Genomic DNA, 26,831 nt, shown 5'->3' with positions numbered 1-26,831 from the left:
TGTTCTGGCTCGCCTACAATGTGGGTCACCGGTGGCTTAGTAATTCAGCCTCATGAAACATGAGTACCCATCGCTAACTCCTTTATGAAGATGGAAGCTTATGCATGAATTGTAAGCATAGATCCTGTCTATTCCTTGGACAACAGCTTGTCTACGCGACGTTCTTAAGCAACCGTTTCGTCAAGTATCCTCTTTCTTAAAAAAAAAAACTCGAGAGGACGATCACTCTTGCGAACGTAAATATCTCTTAGATAGTAAAATTTCGACTGTAACACACGTAAGGTACACGATCATTCTGCGGTTTACGAACATACAGTGGAAAAGTTTTAGATTCATCTCGTCGTAGTGAAGGCCGAATGACCGTTGTAAACTCGAAGTTTTGCATGGAGGAACATACTGAATAACTCTTCTCACGTTACGTTGCAAAACATTTTCAAAAACAAAGATGCTTATCAATCATTGCCAAGACGTACAGTTGCTTAGTTTTAATTAGTTTTAATTAATTAATACATTGGTAAAGAATAAATTAAAAATGTAGAATAGAATTGTTTCACCTACTATATATCCAAACCATTTTTATTTTTATTTATCGTACTACGAAAATTGTTTGAAAGATCGAATTTATTTTAAAAATACTTTTTACACTCAAAAAATAACTTGTATTAATTTTATCTTCTAAAGACATTTCTGGGTCAATATAGATATCTATATAATAATGTTTCAATATATTTGATGTATTAATATTACAATAATTTTGATTATCCTCTTGCATTCATAATTTATTATCCCGTAAGTGTTCTCTATAAGCTTTGAAATTCTAAAATATTATTAAACAAAATATTTCTAGAATGTACTTCATCATTATTTTTATATCTCTGACATAACATTCTTCCTCAAAAATAGCTCACCTGAAAGGATAATAAAAACTTCTCCAAGAACGATAAATCAAAAACGATATATAAAGAAACTCGCGCACTTTGCATAATTGCGTTCGCGCCTTGAATAAATCGTTTTCGAAATGATTCCATCTTCCATTTCGAATATTCGATCTGCATCGAGTCCCCGAAGTTGAACAAAGTACGTCCATCCCCAGTAAGAGAATTTCGCTTGAATTGAACTTACGTTCGGTTCCGTTTAGTATGCATTAAAGCGGTTCACTCGCTTAATCGTCTCGAATTCCCGCGACGATTTCATAATTAAGCGGAAATCGGGCGCGAGTTGGATCAGGGGTCGGATATCGAATTCAATTATTATCAATTCGCGTAAATAACCGGGCGATGTCTGTGGGATGGGATGGGATGGGACTCCTCGTTCAATTTATTCGTCGCGATCGGATCAACCGAGGAGGTTTCCATTAAAAGGAGAGACAACTTTTCCACGACAGCCGAGTTGGAAGATTTGCGACGGCTTAAACGGGCGCAATAACGAAGAACGATCCGGCTCGAAAGTAATATGTAAGAGGAAATAAGCTTTCGCCGTACGTTCCGCCATATCTGGATGCTGCCATCTAGGGACCCCTAGGGGGAACTGTTGAAAACTCTTAACTCTTTCTTTCTCTGCCTAAACCGGCCACGATGCGGATCTAGAGATATTTATGCGACTTTTCGCTTAATTGCCCTCTCCTTGCAAAGAAGTTGCAGGCGTAATTAACGCTATCGCTTTTGAGAAATCGTCTGGTTGTTATAATATTTTTCGTTACTGATTAATTTCCTGCAAGATATACCAAATGATCATATGCATGTAATTATATTTTTATTTCATGTATGTTTATTTATCTTTCTTTTTGTAAAATTTCTATCCTACGAATATTTGCGTTGCTAAAATGATTATTAATAATTTTTATTCTATAATTATATATTAATTTCCTATTAATAAATATATAGCGTTTGATTGCGAAAGTTATTTTTTAATCGTTATAAGTAGAAAACGAGATCTCTTTACAATTTCTCGAATTGCGTAATACAGAAAACACGATTTTAAATGAATTATAAATTTGAATATTTTTGAATCCCCAAGGATATCTATGGAGGATTCAAGGGATCAGGCTGACAAAAATGGGGGCATCGAAGAGACATAATATCGGCTATATAAAAAAATAAGCCATTATAAACACGTGTCCTTGTCGATTAGCATAATGGTCGTAATACTTTTTGTACTTGTAGAAGACATCTTGTAAAAAATGTTAATACAGAACGTTGTCGCAAGCAGATTTAGAACTGGGGACCCAGATGTTGTGCATGTGCTCACTGGGAAGTCATTATATTTCTTCGGTGCCACGCTCAGGAAGATTCACCTTTTTACTTTGACAAACTTGGATATCCAAAGTGAATCGATAAATTTATAGACCATTTCATTCTTTATCATCATGTAATCAAGTGGATAGAAGAATATTCATATTAAAATAATATTGTCTTAAATTATGTTAATTTCTATTGCAGTTTGTTTATAGCATCGTATACTCTTAATGATTAGAAGCAATAATTCTTAAAATCGAAAAACTTGTATTCCATTCTAAAGATTTGAGATTGATAAATAATTAGCATCACATAACAATCCACAGAATAGGCCTTGATTAAAGTAATCGTACCACAAATATTATGTTTCAAAAACAAGATTCTAAACCTGAAACTCTAGATCACGAATTTTGGACCCAATGTGGGCTTTCTGGATCCTGAAATTCCAAACCTCTAATTTCAAACCCTGGATTCTAAATGGGATAAATTAGAGTTCCTAGATTCCAGATATCAGATCACAAATTCTAAATCTGAAACTCTTCTGCAAATTTATTTGATTGCATTCGTCTCTCCAAATTTGTACACTTCTAGATCGATATAACTTGTTCCATAATTATTCTATTTGACTAATTTGACTAATCTCTTTAATTTTCTAAATAAACCCAGAGCATTGTCACAATTCTAAAAAATTCACCCTTTCATACAAATCTCGTGTGCCAATCTCTCATAAATCAAGATATTTCAACAAAATACAATGTCGCGTTCATTTACACGATTAATCCAAACTCGAGTCTATCCACAATACGCGTTAAATCTGCATAATATTCCCGAGGACAAAGTTATGCCTATGAAATTGCTATCGCAAATCGGAATCGCGTTTGCAGATGTTCGCGAAAGACAGTCTAATACGTGATTATCCAACACGCGGCGGAACGAGCGCAACAAAATTCGCAAAAGCAATTTCTGAAGCTTGCTCCAACCAGTCTGTCTGCCAAAGGAGACGCGCAAGAACATCCCCCCGCACGTTGTACGATGAACAAAGAAGGAAACCTCTTAACTGACACAACGGCAGAGCTAATTAAGCGCACGTAACGTTTTGCAAGGCGATTAAACCGGCAACAGGAATTCCGTTCTTATCTCGCCAGGTTTCCTTCAGGCAGCTTCAACCCTTACCAGACCCCTCGCTCGCGAAATTATATCATGACTCTCGACATATCGTTATTCGTTTATAATTAATGTCCGTTATTAGAAGCAGATATGAAAAAAAAAGGATATACATCTTGAGATTTAGCTGTGTTAACTGTGTGATCAGCTCTAAATCGGTATTGATATAATCGTATTATTAAGTGTATTTTAATAATGTATTTAATAACGATGCAGCATCGATGTGATACTTTATTGTTGATGAAAAGAATGGAAGATTAGTTAGAATTAGAATTGGAAATATTCATACGAAGAACGAATAGTGTTGGGTTATGTTATTGATTACATTGTAGTGTGTTATTCACAGACATATTAATTCATTTTGCAAAGAAGAGTTACAGGTAAAAAAATGACACAAGCTGTGTTTCACGATTCCAAAAAAAGTTTGTAAGAACGAAACAATAATCTGTTTAGCAACTTGATAATTAGTAAGGGTTGGCATGTATTCGCCAATGTGTACAATGATAAAATAATTTTTAAACTCTCTCTCTCTCTCTTTCTCTCTCTCTGTCGATTTAATTTCATCAAAATTCACGATGTAAACTTGAATCCACCACGAAAATAAAAAAATACAAATGTATCGACAAAGCTTGTATGAAAACAAGATACAAGCGTTTAAATCGTAGAATGACGGTGGTCAATGCGACATCATTAACAACTTCCTGGCATTGTTGTTCCGTGTTAGCGACAAACTGGGCTAATTGCTTCAACTTCTGACCCGTTTCAGTTAGGACGCTGTAACTAGCTGTTTCTCTCCGAGACGATTGTCCCCGGCGAGCGCTTCACGCGCGCAGGCTTGCATAAAATTCACCCCCTCACGCTGCTAGGAGCACCACTACACCACCGACCGGCGCCGCTCGCAATCGTCGCGGCTTATTAACCCTACGATAATTAGCCGTAATCGCGAGCACGTGAACTACCCATTTCTATCCAACTCTTTTTGTTCCACCAGTCCCTGGACTCACGCGCCAGAGGTCACTGCTAAAAGAGAACTTGAAATCGTTGCTCGTCGCGTGACGAGATGTCGTTGGTTTGTTGAGAGATTGGAGTCGAAAACTCTATTGTTTCGTTCAATGTTTCGTTTTTAAAAAAAATAAAGGTTAATTAGGAATAATTAGGATATCCAGTTGATCTGTAAATGCGTTATTTTTAATCCTTTATTTTTTTGAAAATATTTTTCATTGGTGTCGTTGTATCACGTGGTTATTGTTATAATAATATTTCACAAGATTTTAAATTAGAAATGATTGCTATAATTTACCGAAGAAGAGAAAAGATTGATTGAGGCACTATAATAGATTTGTTGAAGGGGTTAAAAATTTTCTAACTATAGGATTTACGAAAGGGGAGGAATCAAGAAGGTCTTCATCTCAGGAGGATCTTATCTTAGAAGAGCATCATATTACATCATGATGAATAAAAAATGGGGAGAATTTCTAACATAGATGAGATAAGTTCAAGAAGAATTTAAGACGGAAATGTTCTCCATTCGATAAATCCATTTTAAGATTACGTTTAAGAGAGAAAAGAAGATTGAAAGTAATCCTTATAACAGGATAAAATAACAGGATAAAATAATAATGGAGAAATTTGTAAAATCAAATAATTACATGAATGGAAAATTTTCATTCGTACAAAGTAAGTTTCATTTTACTTTGTGACGTTGATTGTTTTATCTAATTACGGCAAAATTTCCAAGAAATAAAATTGAACTTAATTTATCATCGCTTGTTTGCCCTCCCCGCACTTCCCCCGTAGATTTATAAAATATTTATAAAATATTTTCCCAGAGAGAAGATCGAATCGCATTAATTTTCAATATCGAAATATAATTAATTTGAATTGAACTGAAATGAATAATGCCGCAATAATGCCAATTTTTATTCTTTTACCAGCCTTGCTAAATTATTTGTTCATGAATGTTGCTCACGTTCTTTTTTTTTGTTTTGCATAATTTATTATATTATACTATTATATTATAATATATTAGACAAAAGACAAAGAAACGAATGTCAAGAGAAAGAATATTTCATTTTTATTCTTCGAATCGAATCAGTTATTTAACAGCTACCTTGAAGAAAGATTTTTGTGCCAAATAATAGTTTTCTTTTGAACAAAATTAAAAAACTTAAGAAACAAGTTTCATTTTTTTTATTTTCATTTCGTTACATTATCTTTTCTTAAAACCGAGATTCTCTGAATCGATAATTCTTATTATTTTGATCAATAATCTATTGAATAATAATAATAATCTATTTGATAAAAGTTACAGAGAAACTTTCCTTTTATAATTATAATTTTTCATTTAGATTTTGATGAATATATTTTACTTCTTGTTGCTATCCTTCAAATTTTTATTCGAATGCTTTATTAGATTCTCTCGTATATTTTAGATATCTGAAAATATATTATGAAATATAATTTGATTTATTTATATAGCTTCTTTATCGATCCAATTCATTATTCTGTACGATTTATCATATTGCGAATAATTTCTTATTTAAACGGTATTTAGTTTACAAAAATTCAGTAAAGTGATAAATTTACATTTCCAATAAAATGATAAAGAATATTGTATATATCACACATTCGCGTGTTTTTTTAACGGAGGAAATTAACGATAATAAATTTCATCGTTAAATATCATTTTCATTTCAGTTTCAAATTATTTGCCTCATTCCACGATATTTATGCAAAGATCGAATCAGATGGCATTCAACTGTTTGAAATCGCTTCAACTTTTTACCGCGAATGCACGCTTTTCCAGCTCGAAATAAACGATAATCGATACAGTAAATAAACGATAAACGATAGGAGAATAATTAATGAGCAAACCAGACGGCTGTATTTTTTCCTCCCCAATAATTATAGATTTCGTCGAATTAAAGAAATTTAATTTCATGTTAATTTTCTTTTTTTTCCTTTTTAAACATAGTAGATTCAAATATAATATATAATTTTCTATTGACGTGTATTTCTACGTTTATTTTTTTAATAAACCAAACACTAAAGCATGGATTATTAGTTTTCACCATAAAAATGTTTTTTATGCATTAAAATTGAAACTAATAAAACGAAATGCACTGTTAAATCTAACTCGAGCTAATAAAAAATCTTATAAAGAATTAATGGCTCGTAAATGATCGCCATCAATGATAAATCGGGCGTAAAATGTGGATGAGATCAAAAGCATTTTCAGATAATTATCTTTCTACAGTGCAATGCCTCTTTCTCTGAATTCAAAGAAAAAAAAACAAACACGCGCGCATTATTCCCGGGAATTTTAAACAACTCTTACTACTATTTGCTTTTAATTTTACAACGATACAAGAAATAGAGAAATGAGGAGGCGGAGTGAAACGGTGGAAAGAAAGATCGCGAAAGTTTTATCCCAAAGTGAAACAGTGTTCCTTTGGTCCGACCGCAAAGGATACAATGTCCAAGTTAATTTGGCATAGTTTACGTTGGGAAGGAACAGAAAGAAGTGAAATTTTACAATGGCCATCGTAAGTTGCTTGTCCGGTGAAAGAGCACCGGCTATTTTTATTCAGGGCTCGTATACCTCTGCTCCTTCCGTGGTTCCTTAATTAGCATGTTTAAGTTACTCCGGGAAAAATTTATGTTCAGCGTCGAAGCACAACGAAATATCAAGTAGTTCGTGCGAAAAAAAAGAGAGAGAAAGAGAGAAAAAAAACTCGGAAACAAATTTCATTAGCAGCAGAAAATTTGTATATGCTTTCATTCATTTTACGAATTCGTTCTATGAAAATAGAAATCTTTGTTTTATCATCTTTTTTTTTTCAGCTCTTTTCTTTAGCACAAAGTTGTTTAAACAAGCGTAATTTTATGAGAGTTGTTGAGAAATTTTTACCTTATAATGTGGTTTGAATGCGTTGAAAAATATCAAGAAAATAAATTTTGAAATAAAAAGTATCTTTTTATGAGATACTTAAATATCAACAAATACTTCGTCATTTTTCTCCATCTAATATTATAATATTTCGTGTTATTAAGCATTAGATATACTTTCCACAAGTGAATTGTTTCAAATTTCAACTTCTTCATAATATGAGTATCATATAACAAACTTATATTAATATCGCATTTGATTATTTAATACATTTCAGTTTAGCTCATGAATCTGATATTCTATAATATCTCGAACTCGTGCTCAATGATATAGCAATGTTCATGTTAAGTAAAATAGATACACAAAATATATTTTTAATTTTTACTATCTACAATATATTTATATCATATTTTTATAACTTCAAATTATAATTTTTCAATTACATATTAGTACAAAATTTCTTTCTAATCTCAAAATCTGTTAATCTGTAAATACAAACAATTTATGGAACCATATCAAACCATCGATCTTCACAAGAAACGAGCGAATCCTCTCTATATTTTTTAATGATATCCAACTAACTACTCTCATCTAATAATTTAAATGGATTTCGCTCTTTAAAAAACACTTCATTTCGACCGGTGAAAAAAGAAGAGGATTAAGAAGATAAAACAAATAGAATAAAAGAGAGAAGCACGAGATTACTTTACCGTGAAAGAGTGCAGAGGACAAGACGACAAACCGAGCTTTATCGAGAATGTGTCTGCGTGGCACGTTAACAAGTGAGAGATGGCGCCAATGCCGCAGGCACCTCATTTACGCACATTTTGCATCCACTCAAGTTTCGTTTGAGCGTTGGAGATTACATGGAATATTATTTCGTCGGTGAAGTGGGTGGCATGTTTCAGTGAAGTGGATAGCTGAGGTGTGCGTGAGGGGGGTAGAGAGGGAGGGCGGTTTGCTCGGGTCGACTTTAACCCGCTTTGATACACGTGACGGTCGAGAGAGGCGGAGAACACTTCGTTCGACGATTCGAGGCTCGAACTGGTGAACAAACACGTGCAAACACGTTTCGATATACCATCTTTACACGTTGGCATACACACAACGCTCCACCTTTGGACCAACCTAGGCATCCGAAACACGTGTGACGTGTGTTCTTACCAAAGGGTTGAAAGGAAGAAAGGAAGAAATGACGCCATTACAATGGCAATCTACTTTCTGGTCTATTTTCCTTTCTTCTTCCCGCTTACATGGGCTTATTCCCTCCTTCTTTACACATTTTATGCGGTTGTTTAGTTTCTTGACAGTGTGTTCTTGTTTCCTTAAACCCCCTTTTTATTCTGTGGTAACTATTTTTTGCAATTTTTTTTTTTTACTAGTCTATTTTTCTTTATATGCTGTACTTTCTTCTGTTACGAGGATAATCTTGAAAAATTTATGTGTTATTCAAAAAATACAGATAAAAAGATTCCCTTGTTATTTCATATTCCTTCTTTCTGTATTTTATCAATTTTCGATGATATTTGCTCAATATCATTCTTATTTTAATCAATTTGTTTTTAACATTAACACTATTCTCTCGTCTTTCTTTTTCACCCATTCTCCAAAACTTTCTTCGTTACTCCCTTATGGATATGTACTACTCTTTCTACTTAGTTCTTCGTATTCTCTACTTTCTTTTAATACTTCTATATTCTTGACAACTCGCAAACAATAATGGACCTCTATAAATTCATAAACCCTCTCAACATTCTTTTCCTCGTATCTTAATCTCTCCTTATAAAGTACCTTACCTTGTATCTTCTTTTCTTGTTTCTCTTTCCTAATCTGCATGCACATTTCTTCTCGTTATATAATTTTTTTACTTCGTCCCTTTCGCTTTTACTCTCCTTCTCCAACCTTTATATCCTCGCCACCTCGTCCTTGCCGCGACACAGCAAATTTAATTAACTCGGTCTGAGCTTCATTGAGCCGCGTTAAGTCACATCCCTCGCGTAATCTTTGTATTATACCATTCAAAACGGTATTTCTCCACCGTGCTTGCATGGCGATAAGCCCCACGAAGCAAGGATTTCTACGGGGGAAGTTACGTTCCCGAGAAGTGTCTCGCCGTTTCTGGGACGAAACGTCCCATGTTGCTTTTATCCGGTGAGCTAAGTGGCGCGAAGAAGAAAAAGAATATCAGGAAGTGGGTTGATGTACTTGGCGTACGTTTGCAAACTTCACGTTTGCGTTGTTTGTGCACGGCTTTCCTGAACGACTTACCGAGTGCATATGTACTGTGCAACTTACCAAGTACGCTGATCCCTCTCGTAATCTCGTTATAAAATATTAATTTCTTTGAAGCGTTCGACGCTTGTGCGGGATTAAAAAGAACCTCGAAGAAGAATTTATTTTCTCGGGGTGATAAAAGAAACAGGAAAGAAAGAAATATTAATTTGCAATTATTAAATTAGAAGCATGAAGGCTTGATATCAAGTAATTTTCTTCTCTCTTTTTTAATTTTAATTTTGCACGTTCAATCTTTTTTTCATCTTAAATTCACATTCTTATTCAAAATAATTTGTGTGTACATTTGAATTGGAAGTTTATAAAAATTTGGATAGAAATTTTAAATTGATTTACGGATAAATTTGAAGCAGATAAGTTTTGTTTGAGCGTGGAAGAAATTAATTGTATTTATACGTATAATTATATTTATATAAGAGAGAGTTCGAAAGTAAATTTTTGTATCATCGTATGTAAGTATGTATGCAATTATCGGGATTAATTTAATCCAAGACTGTCAGAACTTTGTTTAGCGAATATATTCATGTTTAAAAGGAAAATATTAATGAAGTTACGACTTTACAACAGGATAAAACGAAATAACTTTCATCGAGCACAAAGATCGTAATTGTTTCAACAGCATAAGCTCAAAGTTTAAACTAACTAAGAAGATCATACATTTTTTAACAAAAATCAAATAAGAAAAAAATTCAATGAGTTTATTATTTCATTTAATTTCGTTCAAAATCATATTTTCCATTTTATTCTTATTTCTAAACAATCTACCAATAGCTTGAACGTCATAAATCTATAAAATTATATCTTTTATCGCCACTCATATGCCATAGCAATTCGATAATTTAAAAAAAAAAAGAAAAGAAAAGAAATACCGTATTTACACATCATTGAAATATTTAACCAATTAAATATTTGACCAATTGTCCCTCAATCAAATATAAGATTTCACCAAATCAAATATACATTTGCCATTTATCTTCAATCATCTTTTCAGCCTCATACGTTCGCACTATATTACTTCTGAGAGTTGAGGATGCTCCGGATTCGAGCAACTTTCACTTCCACCTTCGAGAGGAGAAGGAAAAACTTTCAAGCACCCGGCGAGACTTGCTCACGGACTCTATTACCGACTCGTTGAAGCTACGTGGAATCTTTATAGTCGGCCACGAATGCAAACTACCTGTCGGCTCAGGCATCCTCGCTGTCTTAATAATTTTTAAACGCGTCGGCGGGAATTTAAATTGGAAATTTTTACTGCCTCCTCCCCCCTTGCGACCCCCTTGATCTTTCCAGCCTCGAATAATAACAGACCATCGGATGCAGAACGGTGTCCCACTAATTACGATTTGAAACTTTTTAATATTCCAAGTTGATTCTTCGTAGTCTCTTTACGTAATACGTAGTTTTCCTTGGATTATTTTTCACTTCAAATTTTTCAAAAAAATTCTGAAAGAGTTGGTAATAATCTATATTATTTAATAGATTTCTGAATTAAATCTTAAATATTGTAATAACAGGAAGGATATATTTGAAATTAAAATTTCGTATCCAAGCTTCCTGTTATCTGAAATGATCCGAGTCAACGTTTTCTTCATGTTGCAAATCATTTATTTCTTTTCATTGAAAAATATATCTTTTTAATACGACTCAATTTACACGCATTATAATAGTATTATCTTTTATATTTTACTACGTTAACGTGAAATTACAATATTGCACAAGTTAAATACGCACGTGTTTCTTGGATTCATCAATAAAATTACAGAAATTGAATATTTGAGAATCGAAACTAATATACTCAAACAATATTATCATCACTTAATCCAGCGAAACGTTTAACGAGCTCCTCGATTCTGAGAATCTTTTCTGAGAGTACCGAGAACTTTAAATTCCTTCAATTACCTTCGAGTTGTTTACCATTTTACTGAACATCATCCGGTTTCGCCACAATATAACGTGCATAACACGCTCAAAAAGTCCATTTTTCACAATCCCAAAATTGCAAAACTAATTGAAAAATTCCTTTACATGTCGGGAACGAAAATAAAAACTCGACCATGATAAACGAGGGAGGGAGAAGATCCTGGATAAGTTGAAAAAAGTGTTCGTTCGAATTTGTTTCCCAGTCAGGAATTAGCCAACATTTCTCTCAAGTTTTGACGGACAAGGATCGAGGAATGTGAAGGGTGTCTGTTCGAAATTTCCAGCGTTTACCCTCCACAACCCTCTTCGTGAAGACGCGTGAAAGCACGCATCGTGCGAATCTGTCAAAGGGAGGAACATTAAATTTTTCCTTCCACCACTTAATTTCGTATCCATGTCACGTCTGCTGTTTTAAATTGATAAATTATCGATTCGTAGTCTTTGTTGTTATATATATACTATTATTCGATGGAAGAAAGAGTAAAAAAGAATCGAAGATGCTTCTATTATTAGATACGGAATTATAAATTTCTTAAGTAAATAAGTAACTAGATTATTCGTGACTATAAAATAAAAATTAAACAATTTTTAACTATTTAACAATTGCATGTGTATTGTTAAAGACAATGCTATCGAAGCACGTAATATATCAAAAGTAATAAAAAATATTTGAGATATTCAGCAATTGTCTATGATCATTATTGAAAAAAAATACTTCTTAAATCTTCAATACCTTTTTGATATCACGACTAAATAACTGAATAAATTTACTCATCTTTCATAAATATATAAAAAATGACATAAATAATAAAGAAGGAAAAAATTTTAACGAATTATACAAGTTACGTTAAATAAATAACATTCCTCTTTCCACGACACTTGGAAAACGCTCGAGGATTTATCTGAAACGCGAAACATGTAATTTGGAATGAAATCTACCGTAATTATACCACACGCATCCCCACGATGCGCTCCTTTAAATTGGCGCAAATGATCTCTCGTGGTGTGCAAACGGAACTTGGTGTATTCCGTCTCGAATAAATAACGCGCTGTCTAAAGGCAGAAACCACAACGAGGGAATTACGAAAAACGGAAATGAATGGTAAAGCAAGCGGGCAGGCTTGAAGGAAGCGAAAGATCGATGAGATCTCTCTAAAGGGAGGAGCACAGTTACCCAACTCTCGTATCTCAAGTGGATGCCTTTTCTGAAAGACTTGCTCGAATATATTGCGAGTTCTGGATGCTCGTTATACATCCTGGTGAAATTAGAAGAAAGAGATAGCTTTGGATTTAAAGAATATTTCTTTTAGGTGCATAACTTGACCAAGATTCATTGTATTCGACGAAAGGAAAACGAGAATACAAATATAGAAATCCATGGATTTCAATAATTTAATAAGATATTAATTATATGCGCATAATTTGAAGTTATGAAATTGATTGATTTTCCTTTTACGATTACATTTATATTGATAATTTATACAATGATAATTTTTTATATTATTAGATACAAGATATTTTTAATTATTATTGCTTCGATTTAAAATATGTGATATGCCTTGACTGGTGCTGCCCTCTAGCGTTCGTTTAAATTCTTCTCTCCTTTTCTTTTGTTTTTATCCTTCTTTGTTGTAGGAAAAGCGAGAATTTTCGATATGTTCTCTTCATCGCATGCTTGTCGCATACATTAATTTTTAATATTTATATGAATTTACAAATGATTAGATATTCAATATATTTTAAATATTTTTTAAGCATATACTCTACTGAAAAGTATAAAAAAGTTTAAGAAAATGTAGGGCAATTTCGAAGGATCGATTCTCGAGATTAAGATAATGAAAAAAGTTCGTGTATAAAAATATCAAACAAAGCTTATTTGAAAAGTTATATCATTCGATAAACTATATGGAATTTAGTTTTAATTACCTGTACATGCACAATAATTTTATTTAAGCACTTGACTAAAAATTAATTAAAAATCCTCTTCATAATAAGATTTTAATGAAAATTTTTTTGAATCTATCTAATTATAATTATCCACTTGATTGTCCAATATTATCAATTACAGATCATTCTATTTACATATTTTTGGACACAGATAATCAAACAAGATATAATTATTATTACAATTGATATTTGATTTTTTAAGAAAAGAATTTCTGACGCATGTCATAAATATTCATAAAACTTTCATGTAAATTTCATTTACTGTATGTCGAATCCGTCATTTCTCAATCAGGTCACAGAATCCTATAATCTAATTAAACATATGAAAATTCCTTTCAATTACAGTTATCGATTCAGTCAGCTTCTCTGGATATTTCACACGATGGTACTCGAATTTGAAAGAATGAATGGATACTTCATTTAAATGGAACAATTTTAAAAGATGTTCTATCACGTGCAACTGGCACTATCCTTCAAAAAATATTTGAGTACATTCTATCGAGGACAAAAATTGTGTCAAAGATACAATATTCCTAATTATATACTTATTATTCATATAAATGGAGTGACACTCGTAATTAAAATTCAAATTGAGTTCAAGTAGTACTAGTAAATTCCAATAATAAATTTTCATTTATATAGTGTTTTATTGTAATTTTAAGTAATGATACCATATATCGAATAATCAATCTCCAATACTACAAAATTATAACATAAAATATTTAAAAAAATTCAATCTATTTCCAGTGTAAAAATAAACAAAAAAAAAGAGAAGTGAAGAATAGAATATAATGATCTTCAATTACATTTCAATTGAACGAATAATAAATATTTCAAATTTAAATAAAATTTATAATAAAATAATATCATTTACTCGTAAAAACATTTCAATCTTCTACTAAATTTCATTTTTAATTTATTTCAAACATTCAGCTCCAAATGTGAAGAAGATTACCGTTTAATCTCAGCAAGAGGGCATTTAACCCGCTAATTACAACAAAAACGCGAATGGGACGCGAGCTATCCGAGAAGAAGTGTATGCAAATAATTTTCACGGTAATTCCTGGTATCGCATTAACAATACTGTTGTCGTTTAACGACGCCACCGAAGTAATAGGATCGCACTTGAAATTCGTTCTTTCACGAAGGTGTCGCACGTGTCGTGCTTCAGTTCTCGCGATCGTTTTACAAGAGCTGTCAGGAATTTCGCGAGAGGAATCCATCTCGCTTCGATTAACACGGAGCACGGTCTGAAAGTGAATGTAACAATGGCAACGACACGTTTGTTTTAAGCGATTTGGAAATTCCACGAATTTTCCTCGCTGCTGCCGGTCGATTAGTAAAGGAGCCACGCGACAACGTTCGTGCAACGGGGATGGAGTTGGGTAAACTTCAAGAATAGGTCGAAACCTGATTTTCAGATTCGTGAAACTCGAATCTGAAACTTTGCCAGGCTTAGAAACTCTCAAAACTGAAAAGTTTGGAAACTGGAAACTTTGGAAAACTTGTGTTTTCTTTTCCTTTTCTTTTCTTTCTCTTTTTTTTTTCTTCTGGGGTATTGTTTTTGATTTGTAAAAGATTCTATTTTCTTTTTTTTTAGAGGAGCTATCGTAAAGTAAATTTTATCAACGATGTAAGAGACAGATTATTATTTGCTGTATAAAAATAAAATTAATATTATTGTAAGTTAATTATTAGAAATTATTCTTTATCTGAATGTCGAGAGTTTTGAATTTACAATAAAGGAAGCAAAAATTTTCATGTGGATTCACGAACTGGAAACTATTTAGTTTCAGAAAATTTCGAGATCTCAAAATTAACTTACTCCTATAAATTTATTTCGTTGATCGTGGAAAAATTATTATTTTTCATTAATAGATATCTTTTACTTAAAAATTTTTACCAAATAATTTTATTATATGTAAATTTGATATAATATATAATAATAATATAATAATAAACAGCGTTAATTAGCGGTGATTGTATAAATAATACAATTTTAATTTAAATATTTTATTAATTTATATAAATTTCATATTAATACTTTTATCACACAAATCTTTCTTCTCTATTATATTATTCTCATAATCCAATATAGCCTGGAGGTAATCTTCATTGAATCGAATTTTCATAAAGTGTGTACATCTGTGTAATTTCATTTTAACGTTTGAGAAATTTAATTTAATTTCACAGTTTGAAATTCAATAAATTGGTTAAATGTGGAGGAAATGTAATAAAAAATACATAAAATACTTTTCCTATGTTAAATATTGACATGATTTTCCAGTAACATATCGGATATGATTTAAAAGAAAAGTAAAAATATCTATTTTCAACTGAATCGACAAGTTGCTTAATGTAATAACGCTTGAGACATGATCAAACGGCGCAGTGTTCCGGCAAAACCACTTCAAAGGGCTTCCTCGCAATCCTATTCAATTTGAAGCGTTAAAGCAAAAACTTTTCAGTTTATGCTTGAAATCTTAAGTGTTTTTAATTAAAGAGATTTGGCTACGCAAAAGTCAAGGAAAAACCTTTCGAAAAAAAAGATCCAATATAGATATATACCGTTAAATTTAAATTTTCGATTCAGGATCTTAAGTGTTTTTAATTAAAGAAATTTGATTACGCAAAAGTCAAGGAAATACTTTTGAAAAAAAAGATCTAACACGTCTTGATAAATTTAAATCCGCTTCTTTTTATAGATTTTCACTGAAATTATTGCTGGAATTAATATTTCGTAGCTCATAAACTTTTTCATCGATTATATATCATTTGAAAATTCGAAATAAAAATAAGAAAAATGAAGTAACACCGTCTTAATCTAATTTTAATTGTACTACGCTCTGATTGGCCTATTACCCGAAGAATTAATGGAAGATAAAAGGAGATTGGCATAGAAGATAAGAAAGAAAAGAGACAGAATATAGATAAGATTATGCAGTAACAATAATCTTAAAGAATTACTTTTAAGTAAAAAATTCTACTGACTTATCCTATCAAAAGAAATGCAAATTAATACAGAATTTTTCTCCTTCTATCCATAAAGAAGTTCTATCATTTCATTCCACAAAATCACTTTTATGTTTTAACAATGAAATCAAATAACAAATAGATACTAATGAAGTATCAAACAACAATGTTTGGTTTAAATGCATTGACGGTGTTGATTGAAATGCATCGATTACGGAGGAACACCGATGTTTAATCCGTTCGTGTCAGGAAATTCAAAGTAAGTGACTTTACGCGAGCTACTTCTGCAGCAGCGGCGAAACCAATTATCCTTCTGCATTCGAGCTTTGAGCCTCGGAAAGGGTGCACGCCAGGGCCTCTCGAATCACCGTGTCAATCATTCGCCAATTAATCCCGGGAAATTATTGCTTGGATTGATTCACCTACCCAACGTGCCTGACAACCAGATCAAGTGTGCAAAGTGCACTTGCGTCTGACTTTGAGTAGGCCGGAGACTGACTCTATGATTTCTCGTAGCACCAACTTGGTCCGTAAATGAGTTGAAGCATGGATGTTTTTCCATGTTTTATATGTTTTTTGCTGAGATGTTTCATGAATTTTCTTATAGTGATCACAGCTCTCATTGTCTATTGATTCTTTTGATGAAAATTATTATTAATATGTATATTTCTTTCCATTGAGTATATTAACTACAATGAAAATAAGTTAAAGTAAAGAAATTCAAAGGTTGGTTGCTATAGTTGGTTCTGTGATGAAGACTAAAGAATAAAAATTATAAATTTTGCTCATAAAAAATTTCATTTTGATATTTGAGATAACTAGTATATAACTAGTATATAGATATCGAAATAAAATTTTAGTGGTTGAAAGTATAAGAATAAATCGATCACTGCAATAATTTTTCATAAATAACAATAAAATATTTAATCAAATTTTATTGATGTATCACTTTGCTGCATGATCTGTTTCCTGAGCAAAATTGTCACGAAAGACATTTGATTCTTTCAAACACTTTCCTTGAATAGCCACATAAAAATAACTATTAATCTTCCTTGCTAGATTCAATCGTATTGGTCTGACAAAGCAACGTTCTGCTCTACTCCGACCGCCGAATACGGTTCTATTCTACTAGCTCGACACTCGAATATTTTCCAATTCTATTTGTCCGACAATTCATTCATTTATATTATTGGCTTGCGTTATTTGCAACTAATTATAATTCAAGTTAATTGCTTCAGAATATCTTTGAATTTTGAAGTGAATTATGTTATTTTTATATTTATATTTATACTTAATTCATTCAAAATTCATTGACCTTTTGAATTGTTATTTTCTTTATTGTAAACCACGATACGTCAAATTCAATATAATCATTTATTAATATTAATCATTATTATTAAAATTAACCAAAACCTATACCAACGTTATTGATTATCTTCATGTAAATTTAAAAAATTGAAATACCGTCACACCAAAACGTTCTCTTCCAAATTAGATTATTACTCACTCATCAATTCCCCTTTCTTTCCAGGAAGTGCGTTATCCGAAGAATTAATAAAAGCTAAATAGAAGAGAGAATGGTGGTTCGTGAAGAAGGGAGGAGAAAGAAAGAGAAGGAGAGGAATGGAGTGGCGTCCGATGGAGGAAAGGACAGAGCATGGACAAGTACCACTCGCGGTTCCGTATTTACATAAAATAATCTATAGCGCCAGGACGTGGCGAGAAATTACACCGTGGCTTCGCCAAGCTCGAGTACTTGCGCTCACCAACGTTCAACGACTGGTATTTATTATTGAAAATCGATTTTCGAACTTTAGGGCATTAAGTAAAATATAAACGTTGAAGAACAATAAGTATCTTCATAAGGTATTATTTTGTAGCCCGTTTAAGTTTGATTAATCAATATTTTTATGTTAGATTAATATTCAATTTCTGATCTCATTAATTTTCTGGTAATAAAACTGGAATATTTGCAATAATAGTATTAGTCTAGAATTAAAATTGACTTTAAAATTTTTTTCAAAAGATATATTTGTCAGAAAGAAATTAATATATAAATAAAATGTAAGAAGTGATCTGGAGAAGTTTAATAATTTTAAAATATAAAATAATATACAAATAATATATTATAAATAATTACCTATTTTTTATAAAATTTATATGCAAAAATATATTGTTTCACCACTATTGACTTCTTTCAATCGCTAATCATTTTTCCTATTATTCGATCTTATTATTCAAACTATCTAAAGATCACTTATTCTTCATCTACAATATTTTTAATATTATTATCAACCTAAAAAATTCTTATAGACTTTTCCTTCTCCATTTTCTATTACACTCAATTTCCATTTCATTTTTCTAAATAAAAGAAATACATTAATTAAATTTTCCTCCCTTCCATTTCTTCAACTTCAAGAAACCAAAAAAAAATGGATATACTCAACTCAAAAATCTCATACTGAACACACAGAATCCAAACCTGTTAAAATTTCTCCAAAGCCTCGATCGTTCCGTCAAATGGTTAACTTCGCGGTCGAGAAAGCAATTTCTTACCACCGATCATATATCTTAAATCAGTTTTACGAGCTGGTGTATACGAGGCACGGGGTTGGAGGAAAGGGCGAGGAAAAAGGCGGAAGAATGTACGTAGTCTGCTGCATCGATGTCGGGGGATACGTGGGAGTTGGGATGGAACAGTCTTGGAGGAGGCGGAGGTCACGTCATTTCGTGTTATTAAATTTATATAGATGGCACGGACCTCTGATCCCCACGACGTAGATTTGTCAGAGGGCATGGAGCAGGGGGTGGGATAAGGGTTGAGGAACACCGACCCCTTGCAGCCCTTGCGGGAATTCAATATTGCACTTGCCCGTGTCCATCCTTGCGTGGCGTTCCTCCTCGGCCCCCCCTTGGGGAACCGGCAAATGTTTGTGAATCTAATGCAACCGTTCTCAGATTTGATGGCACAGAGAGAAAATGTGACGCCATTCACCCTGGCTGACAGATGATACGTTGAAAAACGGTCGGATTACGAATCCAAGGACGGAGATGACGCGTGGAATGGAAGAGGATTAATAGAAATAAGAGAATATAGGATAAGTAAAAAATGGAAGAATAGGACGATTTGAACGAGAATATTTCGAGTTTTTTGATGAATTTTGCGATTTTTTAAGAATTAAAATTTTGTAATGGACCCATTACAATAACATAATAAAGTATTTATACAAATGGGATATCTCTTTATAGAGATTTATTCATCAAGTTATAAATAATTCAAGTTCACGTTGATGAACTTAATAAATAAATCTCAATCGATATTTTTGTATGTTCTTGTTTTGCTTTGTATCAATAATATAAATTATTATTATTATTATTGCTCGATGCTTTTATATATTAAAATAAATTCATATCTCCTTGTCTCCTTAAAATATCAATGCTTAATTAATTAATATTACATTACAATTTATAATATTCATGAATGTAATTTATAATGTGTTATTAAACTTGACTTACGAATAGAAGTATACCTCCTAAAACTACTTAGAAACTGAAACATCATTTTCATTATTTCAATAATGTCAGATCTCGACTTTCATCCCGTTATCCCTTCTCCCCTTTCCGATTGGATTTTCCATTCCGAGTACACAAAAGGCCGGGGAAATTCGAGTTTCCAAGAATTTGATCGACGACAGGCAGGATCTGAAACAAGAGAGAGTGGGCGAACGCGATTAGCGGGAAATCCGATCAGAGGATCAACGTCGTTCTTTCACGGCTGTAGAGGGATATCGAATCAGTCTATTTTTTCTCTTTCTCCTTTTGTTTCTTTTTTTCTCCCTTTTTCTCTCTCTTCAAAAAACGAAACCATCTAATATTCCGATCGTGTACGTAAGTCGTATGTTTACCCCGCGGTAATAGGCGGTAGAGCGTGCTTCGATTTCTTAATTTTTCACTTTTCCTCGACGATGGATCAAGTAGAAGTTAACTTTCAAATTGGCGAAGAAAACAAGTAAGAAAAAATTTAATTCGAGAACTCTTTTCTAGTTTAGGAATTTAATGCAAAGAAGTATAAAATATAACTTTATTTTTATTTATATATTCAAAGTTTGGAGGATTGATTTTAGAGGCTAAAATAAAAATAAAAGATGGTATACAAAAATGTTGATCAAAGCTTATTTATTAAGTTACGAATAAAATTAAGTTTGCGAAAGATAAAGCGAGAAAAAACAGTGATGAAGATGGAGCATTCAAACATGTTCCACGTTTATTTATTAATATTCATATATTTTTTAAAATAATTCGTTTATGATGAGTTCTGTTAAAAAATATCGTTAAAATTATTACTCGAATTTAACGTTTTATGATAATTGCAGATGTATTCTTTGTTTATTTATTTAAAATTTTATCTTTCACATTATTATTTTATTTTATCAACGGTCATAACAACGATTTATGTATAAATTGTTATATTATATTACTTAAATTATTTTTACTTTAACGAAAGTAAAGAATATTTCTACCATTTTTTTCAGATTAAACAAAAGATTTAAACTATATATTAAATATTTGATAAAATAAAATCGTACTTTTTAATTGATGATTTAAATTCTTTAATAAATTAATCGTTTAAACGATTTTTAAAACGATTTAAATAATACATAATCTAAATAAATATAAATCAAGTAAAGGATATATTTTCAAAGTTTCGCAAGAATTTGCGTCCTCTTGCATCGATATTTCAAAACTGAGGTTAAGGAAAAGATGGGTTAAGAAAAAAAAGAGAAAAAGCTATAACGATGGAGGGCAAGTAGAAACACGAGGGCAAACGAAGACATGCGAAACAGTTGCTCAAAGCTTAGCGAGCTCTTCTATTTTTCTTTGCCCTCCTTTCCACCCTTACTTTAATGATGAGGCTGACCCATCCTCGTTCTCCGCTATCCGTGGTGCAAATGTAACCCATGTGGCATACGTGCCAGTTTTTTGTGGTACCAGATGAGAGCCACCTTGTAAATGAAATGGACTGCCAACTACTACCGATGAAACTTCACTCGTGTATATTTCCCTCCCTCTGAAAAATATAAAAACAAAAACAAGAGATCGCAAACAAAAAAAAGGGGAAGGAAGAAGGGAAAGAAAAAAAGAAGCCTTTTACATAAATCGTTCGAAACAAATTGAAAAATTTATGTTCGCAGATAATTTTACGTTTAATTTCATTTCGATGATATTTATTTAAAATTATATTAATTCCTGTACATATTTTTTTTATCTACATATACACACCACATGTATATATGTATATTTAATAAAACAATTTTTCCTCGTTGAATTATCTGCATCGGAAAGTATGCCGAAATGCTCTCGTATATTAAGTGAATAATTTTATTTGCTTTTACGATAATTGGTTTTTTAACGACTTTCACATCGTTGGCTGCGTGTACACGTGTATGGAACATAGGAATTTAAATAAAATATAAATTTTTACCTCCGACTGATGGTAGATCGATATTTATTCAATTGATTCAAGGATATTCAAAAATAGTACATATTGATATTCACATCGTTTAAAAAAAATAATATCTTTGTTTTATACATTCAATTTCGCAAAATACCTCGTCTTTCTATATTTTCTAACGTTATTCTTATTAACTTTATTCAAAATATGAATACAGATATCAGATATCTCGATATTCTTCTTATTCAGCTTTCTGCCACTTCATTCTTCCTCCATTCAATGATGAAGTTCACTTTCATTCAAAGTTAAATACTCGGGATAGAAGTTTGAACCTCTCTTTTTAATGATTGATACCGACTCACACCCGTTTGGAATGTATAAATGACTAATTAGTTCGATGACAAGAAGGGGAAAGGCATGGAGGATGCATAATTTAAACGTCCATTATCGTACGCGCCATAGTTCTTCCCTAATACGCACGAGAAACCGTGCACTTTAATTTTCCCCGGAAAAGTCAAGTTGCAACTTCTATCCTTCTTGGCTTATCGTCGTTGTGATAAAGGTAGGTGAGATAAGAAAAATGCTCGATCGTTTTCTAATATTGGAAATCCTTTTAAATTAATTACAGTACAGTTCCTTTAATTTCTGCCCTTTTTTTTTTAAGTAGAGGAATTTAAGGAGAAGAATTTCCCCTACATACTTTACCGATCTTTTTCTTTTTCTTATTAAGCTAATTAACTTGTCCTTCTATATATTAAACAGTATATGATCTTATTTTTAAAAAATTCTATTAATTCACTAAAATATCAAAAAATATTATTAAATTTTCAATTCTTGTTTGCAATCAAGCATTATTATAATATAATATAATTAACCATATATTTTACATAATTCCATGACAAAGAAACAAATAAAATAACTCGTTAAATAATTTTTTAAACAACTTAAAAAAGATACAACGAACTAAATTAAAACGAAGAAAAAGGGATCGTCAGGAATATTCTATATTTTCCTTCCTTTTTATCCAAAGCATAAAATTACCATTAAGAATAACATACATACCCAAGAGGCCGAAAGAAGGTCAATAGAGTCCTCTGGCAAAATAAAATTCGCCAAAGCGCGAGGGATTAATTAACGAGAAGCCATTCAGGGAAGGAAAACACGGAGAGAAAGTCTGTTTTTCAATAACCGGAATGAAAGCAAACGCGAAACAGGTCGGCTTCCTTCCAGTCGAAAACTTATGGACGACACCCAATATTGTGATTGCTGGGCGAGTAGAATGTCGCGCGGCCATAGATGCAACGAGGAAGAAGAAAGAAAGATGAAGAGGAGAAAAAAAGGGTGGAACAGGGCGAACGATAGGTTCCACGTGGAGGCCGGTTGACAGATTGGAAACAGGCCGAGACTTTTATGGCAACTGTTTCCCGCGCGGTCATAAATCCTTTATCTGGATTGTTTATCGAGATCGCGGGAGAGAGAATTTCTCATTTGCGTTAAAATTGTTCCCAGGGATTCGCGTGTAGGGTGTCGTCGTTTACGATAGTTATCCTATGCCTATCCTCCTTACTCGTCAGGCAATTGTAATGAAGGAGTCGCAATTGAATAGAAATGGTGTGGATAAAGATACTTTGTATGTTTGTACAATGAATAGAATTAGATCGATGGGGTGGAGTAAATAAAATAATTGAAAAGGAAAATGATGACGACAATATAAGGAATAAAATGAAGAAGATGTTGAAAGGAGATTCAAGAATTATCATTTATTTATACTATTATTTAATCTTTTAATGGAGTATTTTGAACATTTATTTGGATCGTTAACAAAAAATGATTTATTTTAATTTATTCGTAATTGTAATATCATGAAATCCAAATTGTGTGTTATCAATTATATCGAAATTGCGTTATTCATTCTATTAATATTTTATTGTATATTTCTAAATTTATAATAAAATAAATCTTCTTATATTATTCAAATCACAAATCATAGTTATTAATTGGATCAAATTGAATGCTGTATCTACATCCATTCGATGTGATTATCGATAGGGAGAACGTTCAATTTTATGGGTCATTTATCGAGACTCCTTGTATCTGGAAGTCGGAATGAGAATCTGATGGGAAAAATTCTGACAATGAAAAGTTGGGCTCTTGTCAACGACATCCATCGTCGTTCTGCCGCGAAATTAAGAAAGGCGCGCTTCGACTCGATCAATTAAACAAATTCCCCAGACGGGGAAATAATAAAACGAAGCACTCACGGAAAATGGAAAAATATTCATTGGATAATAAATATTTCGATTCAATTTGCGTTTCTTTTGTACATCGTTATTCGCACTTGTTGGATTAGAAATAATTCTGTATGATATATGTTATATGTAAATGAAGCATTGCAATTTATCGATCGTTTAATTCTCAGATTTATCAAAGAAAAATTTATTTATTTAATTACCAAAATCTAATTTCTAAAATGAATTTAGAAATTTCATTTGTATTAAATAATTTTTATAAAAACTTCTTGCAACAATAAAAGTGTAAATCACTAAAATACAAAACAAGATTTACTGATTTTAAAAACTCGAATGAAAGAGAACTGTTCTGATCGAACTTTATCCTGACGTACGAAACAGTTTATATCTAATTTTTCTTTTTAATTTCTAACGATTTGCAATCAACTCATTCCAAAAAAAAAACTTTCAAGCCATCCTCTTCTCTATGTGATTAAATCATTTCCAAAATTCAATTCATAACGCAGACATAAAATTAACAACACTTACACACTCAATGCCCAATCATTCTCTATCTCACACAGTTTCAAACAATTATCCTTGGAAACAAAGCAGGGAACATCCCGTTAACAAGATCGATACATCCTATTAAACCCAGACAGAGTCGTCGTTATCCAGAACTGTTGAAACGTCCGCAGACACGAGTAAAGCACCAGACCGCCGTGCAATAACAAAGTAACGTTCGACTCTTTCCAGTTGTCGAATTTCATCAACCGGACCACGACTTGGTTGTCGGGGGATGTTTCACCTGCACAAGCGCGGCGACTGGTTTCGGTGCAGGCGGCGTGTATTATCCAAATTGCATTATCGTCCGTTGTTTGCACGGTTATATCGTCACAGGCCGGGTGTATTTGCCGTGGAGCACTTTGCCGTGCGTAGCCAGTCAAATGGCTTAATTGCTTTGTCCACGCAATTACGAAATTGCTTACAATTTACAATCAGCCTGTCTAGCTACTCTCTTCGCCCGTGCTGATCAATTTTATGAATGGCCGGCCGCGAACCGCCCGACCTTTTTCGCTTCAACTTTGCGCCCATGTATAAATCAGAGGATGAATCGCGTGTATTTAAACGCGTGTATCCGTGAAACGTAGATATATATTTTTTTTTCTTTCAGAAGATAAATCAAATTTGATTTATGTCGTGCGAATAAGATTGTTGATATGAATATATCGATCGTGTGATTTTTCGTTTGTTTTTGAATTTCCCATTCTTTTCGTGACGATCATTGTGATTTACGTCGAATTTATATGAGTAAAGACCAGTTGAATCTTAAATTTAAGAGATATGAATCTGAGCGTTTGTATTAATGGAATTCTTTAAAATTAAAAAACTCAATGTAAAATACTTTCATTATAATTTAAATCCTTTTTCAAATCAATATTGTATCATTGTTACTGAATTATTTCTGTCACAAAATAAATCATTCTTACTACTATTCATAGAATGAATCAATGATCCAAATAAATATGTATATAATTTATAATCTTTTAAGCAGCTGAAAGCTATATAAACAAAGCAACAAATTTTCCCAAGAAATTTTTCTTAAAATTTCCCAAATCGTCCAACTGCGAAACCCCTACTAATGATTTCTTTAAAATATTCATCTCAAATTGAAAAGAAACGAAAATATACATTCGTTAAATAAAAGTTCTATCTAAAATCTTATCCCATAATAACGAAACCGTTTTTTAATAAAGCATTAATATACTTATTGTACAAATAATCTCTCCTTAATCCTCAAAATACCTATTTGTCATTCCACAAATAACAATTAAACGAGCTAGTTAACTTTTTTTCCAGTGATTTTTCTCCCGCATACAAATACCTAAATCCCTCCTCTCCCTTCACCAAATTTTCATAAAAATACCCCCTCCCCTATTTCTTTCTATTTCTTTTTTTTATTTTTATTTTATTCTATCCCCCTCTCCATTTACGCTCCCTGCGGTTTTAATAAATAGCCGGGCCAGTTTCCGTCGCTCATTTTTTTAATCTGCGCGCGGCGTACGCGTCCCGCATCGCTCGTATTTCACAAATATCGAATCGCTTACGGGTCGTAAAACGTTCCCCGAAATTCCGGCCCGTTTAAAACAACCGCCGCCCCGGTCCACTCGTATTTTAGTAAATTTATTTTTGCGTACCGGCCGGTTGACGGGCCGCGTTTTAACCCTGTCGTTGTCGCCATGTCGAGTGCGCCCGAGATGGACGAACACCGCTCGGTCACGTAGTCTAAGGCCGACTTTTTACTACCCCTCCCCTTCCTGGTTGCGAGCGAAATTAATGTCTCTAATGGGCCGCGATGACGAAACGATTTCGAATGAAACGAGACGAGCGAATCGAGGCTTTTGACGGGGATTTTCTTTTATTCATTTCTTCTTGAACGAATCCAGTCTCTTGATTGTTGAAATTTTCGGCAGGTTGTTTCCTCGTGTTTTATACGTGTACTTTAAGTGATAAAGATTGGTCGAGAAATTTTGTTTTTCCACCGAATAACAATCGTATAATCGTACGGGGGGGTGAGAATAATTTGATAATGGCCCTAGCGAATTTAACGATCGATCAGGCATGAACAGTTTTCCCCCCTGCGACTGTTTTTGGCCAATAATGGAATTAGAACGTATGATCCTGAAACGAGCGCGATTTTTTTTTTATTCGTGAAATCCAATAAAGCTTCC

General features: G+C 32.6%; 1 long non-coding RNA gene across 1 annotated transcript in view; it reads left to right on the top strand.

Annotated features, from left to right (window-relative positions):
- The window catches only part of LOC107998326 (uncharacterized), a 45,777-nt gene extending 25,836 nt beyond the window's left edge, over positions 1-19,941 (top strand). The window contains exon 2 of the long non-coding RNA XR_009830057.1: positions 17,951-19,941. This is a non-coding gene — a long non-coding RNA (uncharacterized LOC107998326). The remainder of the gene's footprint in view (positions 1-17,950) is intronic.
- The last annotated feature ends 6,890 nt before the right edge of the window (positions 19,942-26,831 follow it).

The sequence above is a fragment of the Apis cerana genome, linkage group LG6, assembly GCF_029169275.1.
Source record: "Apis cerana isolate GH-2021 linkage group LG6, AcerK_1.0, whole genome shotgun sequence".
NCBI classification, from domain to species: Eukaryota; Metazoa; Arthropoda; class Insecta; order Hymenoptera; family Apidae; genus Apis; species Apis cerana.
Note: the sequence above shows the minus strand (reverse complement) of the source record. Positions and strands in the feature narration are given on the sequence as shown.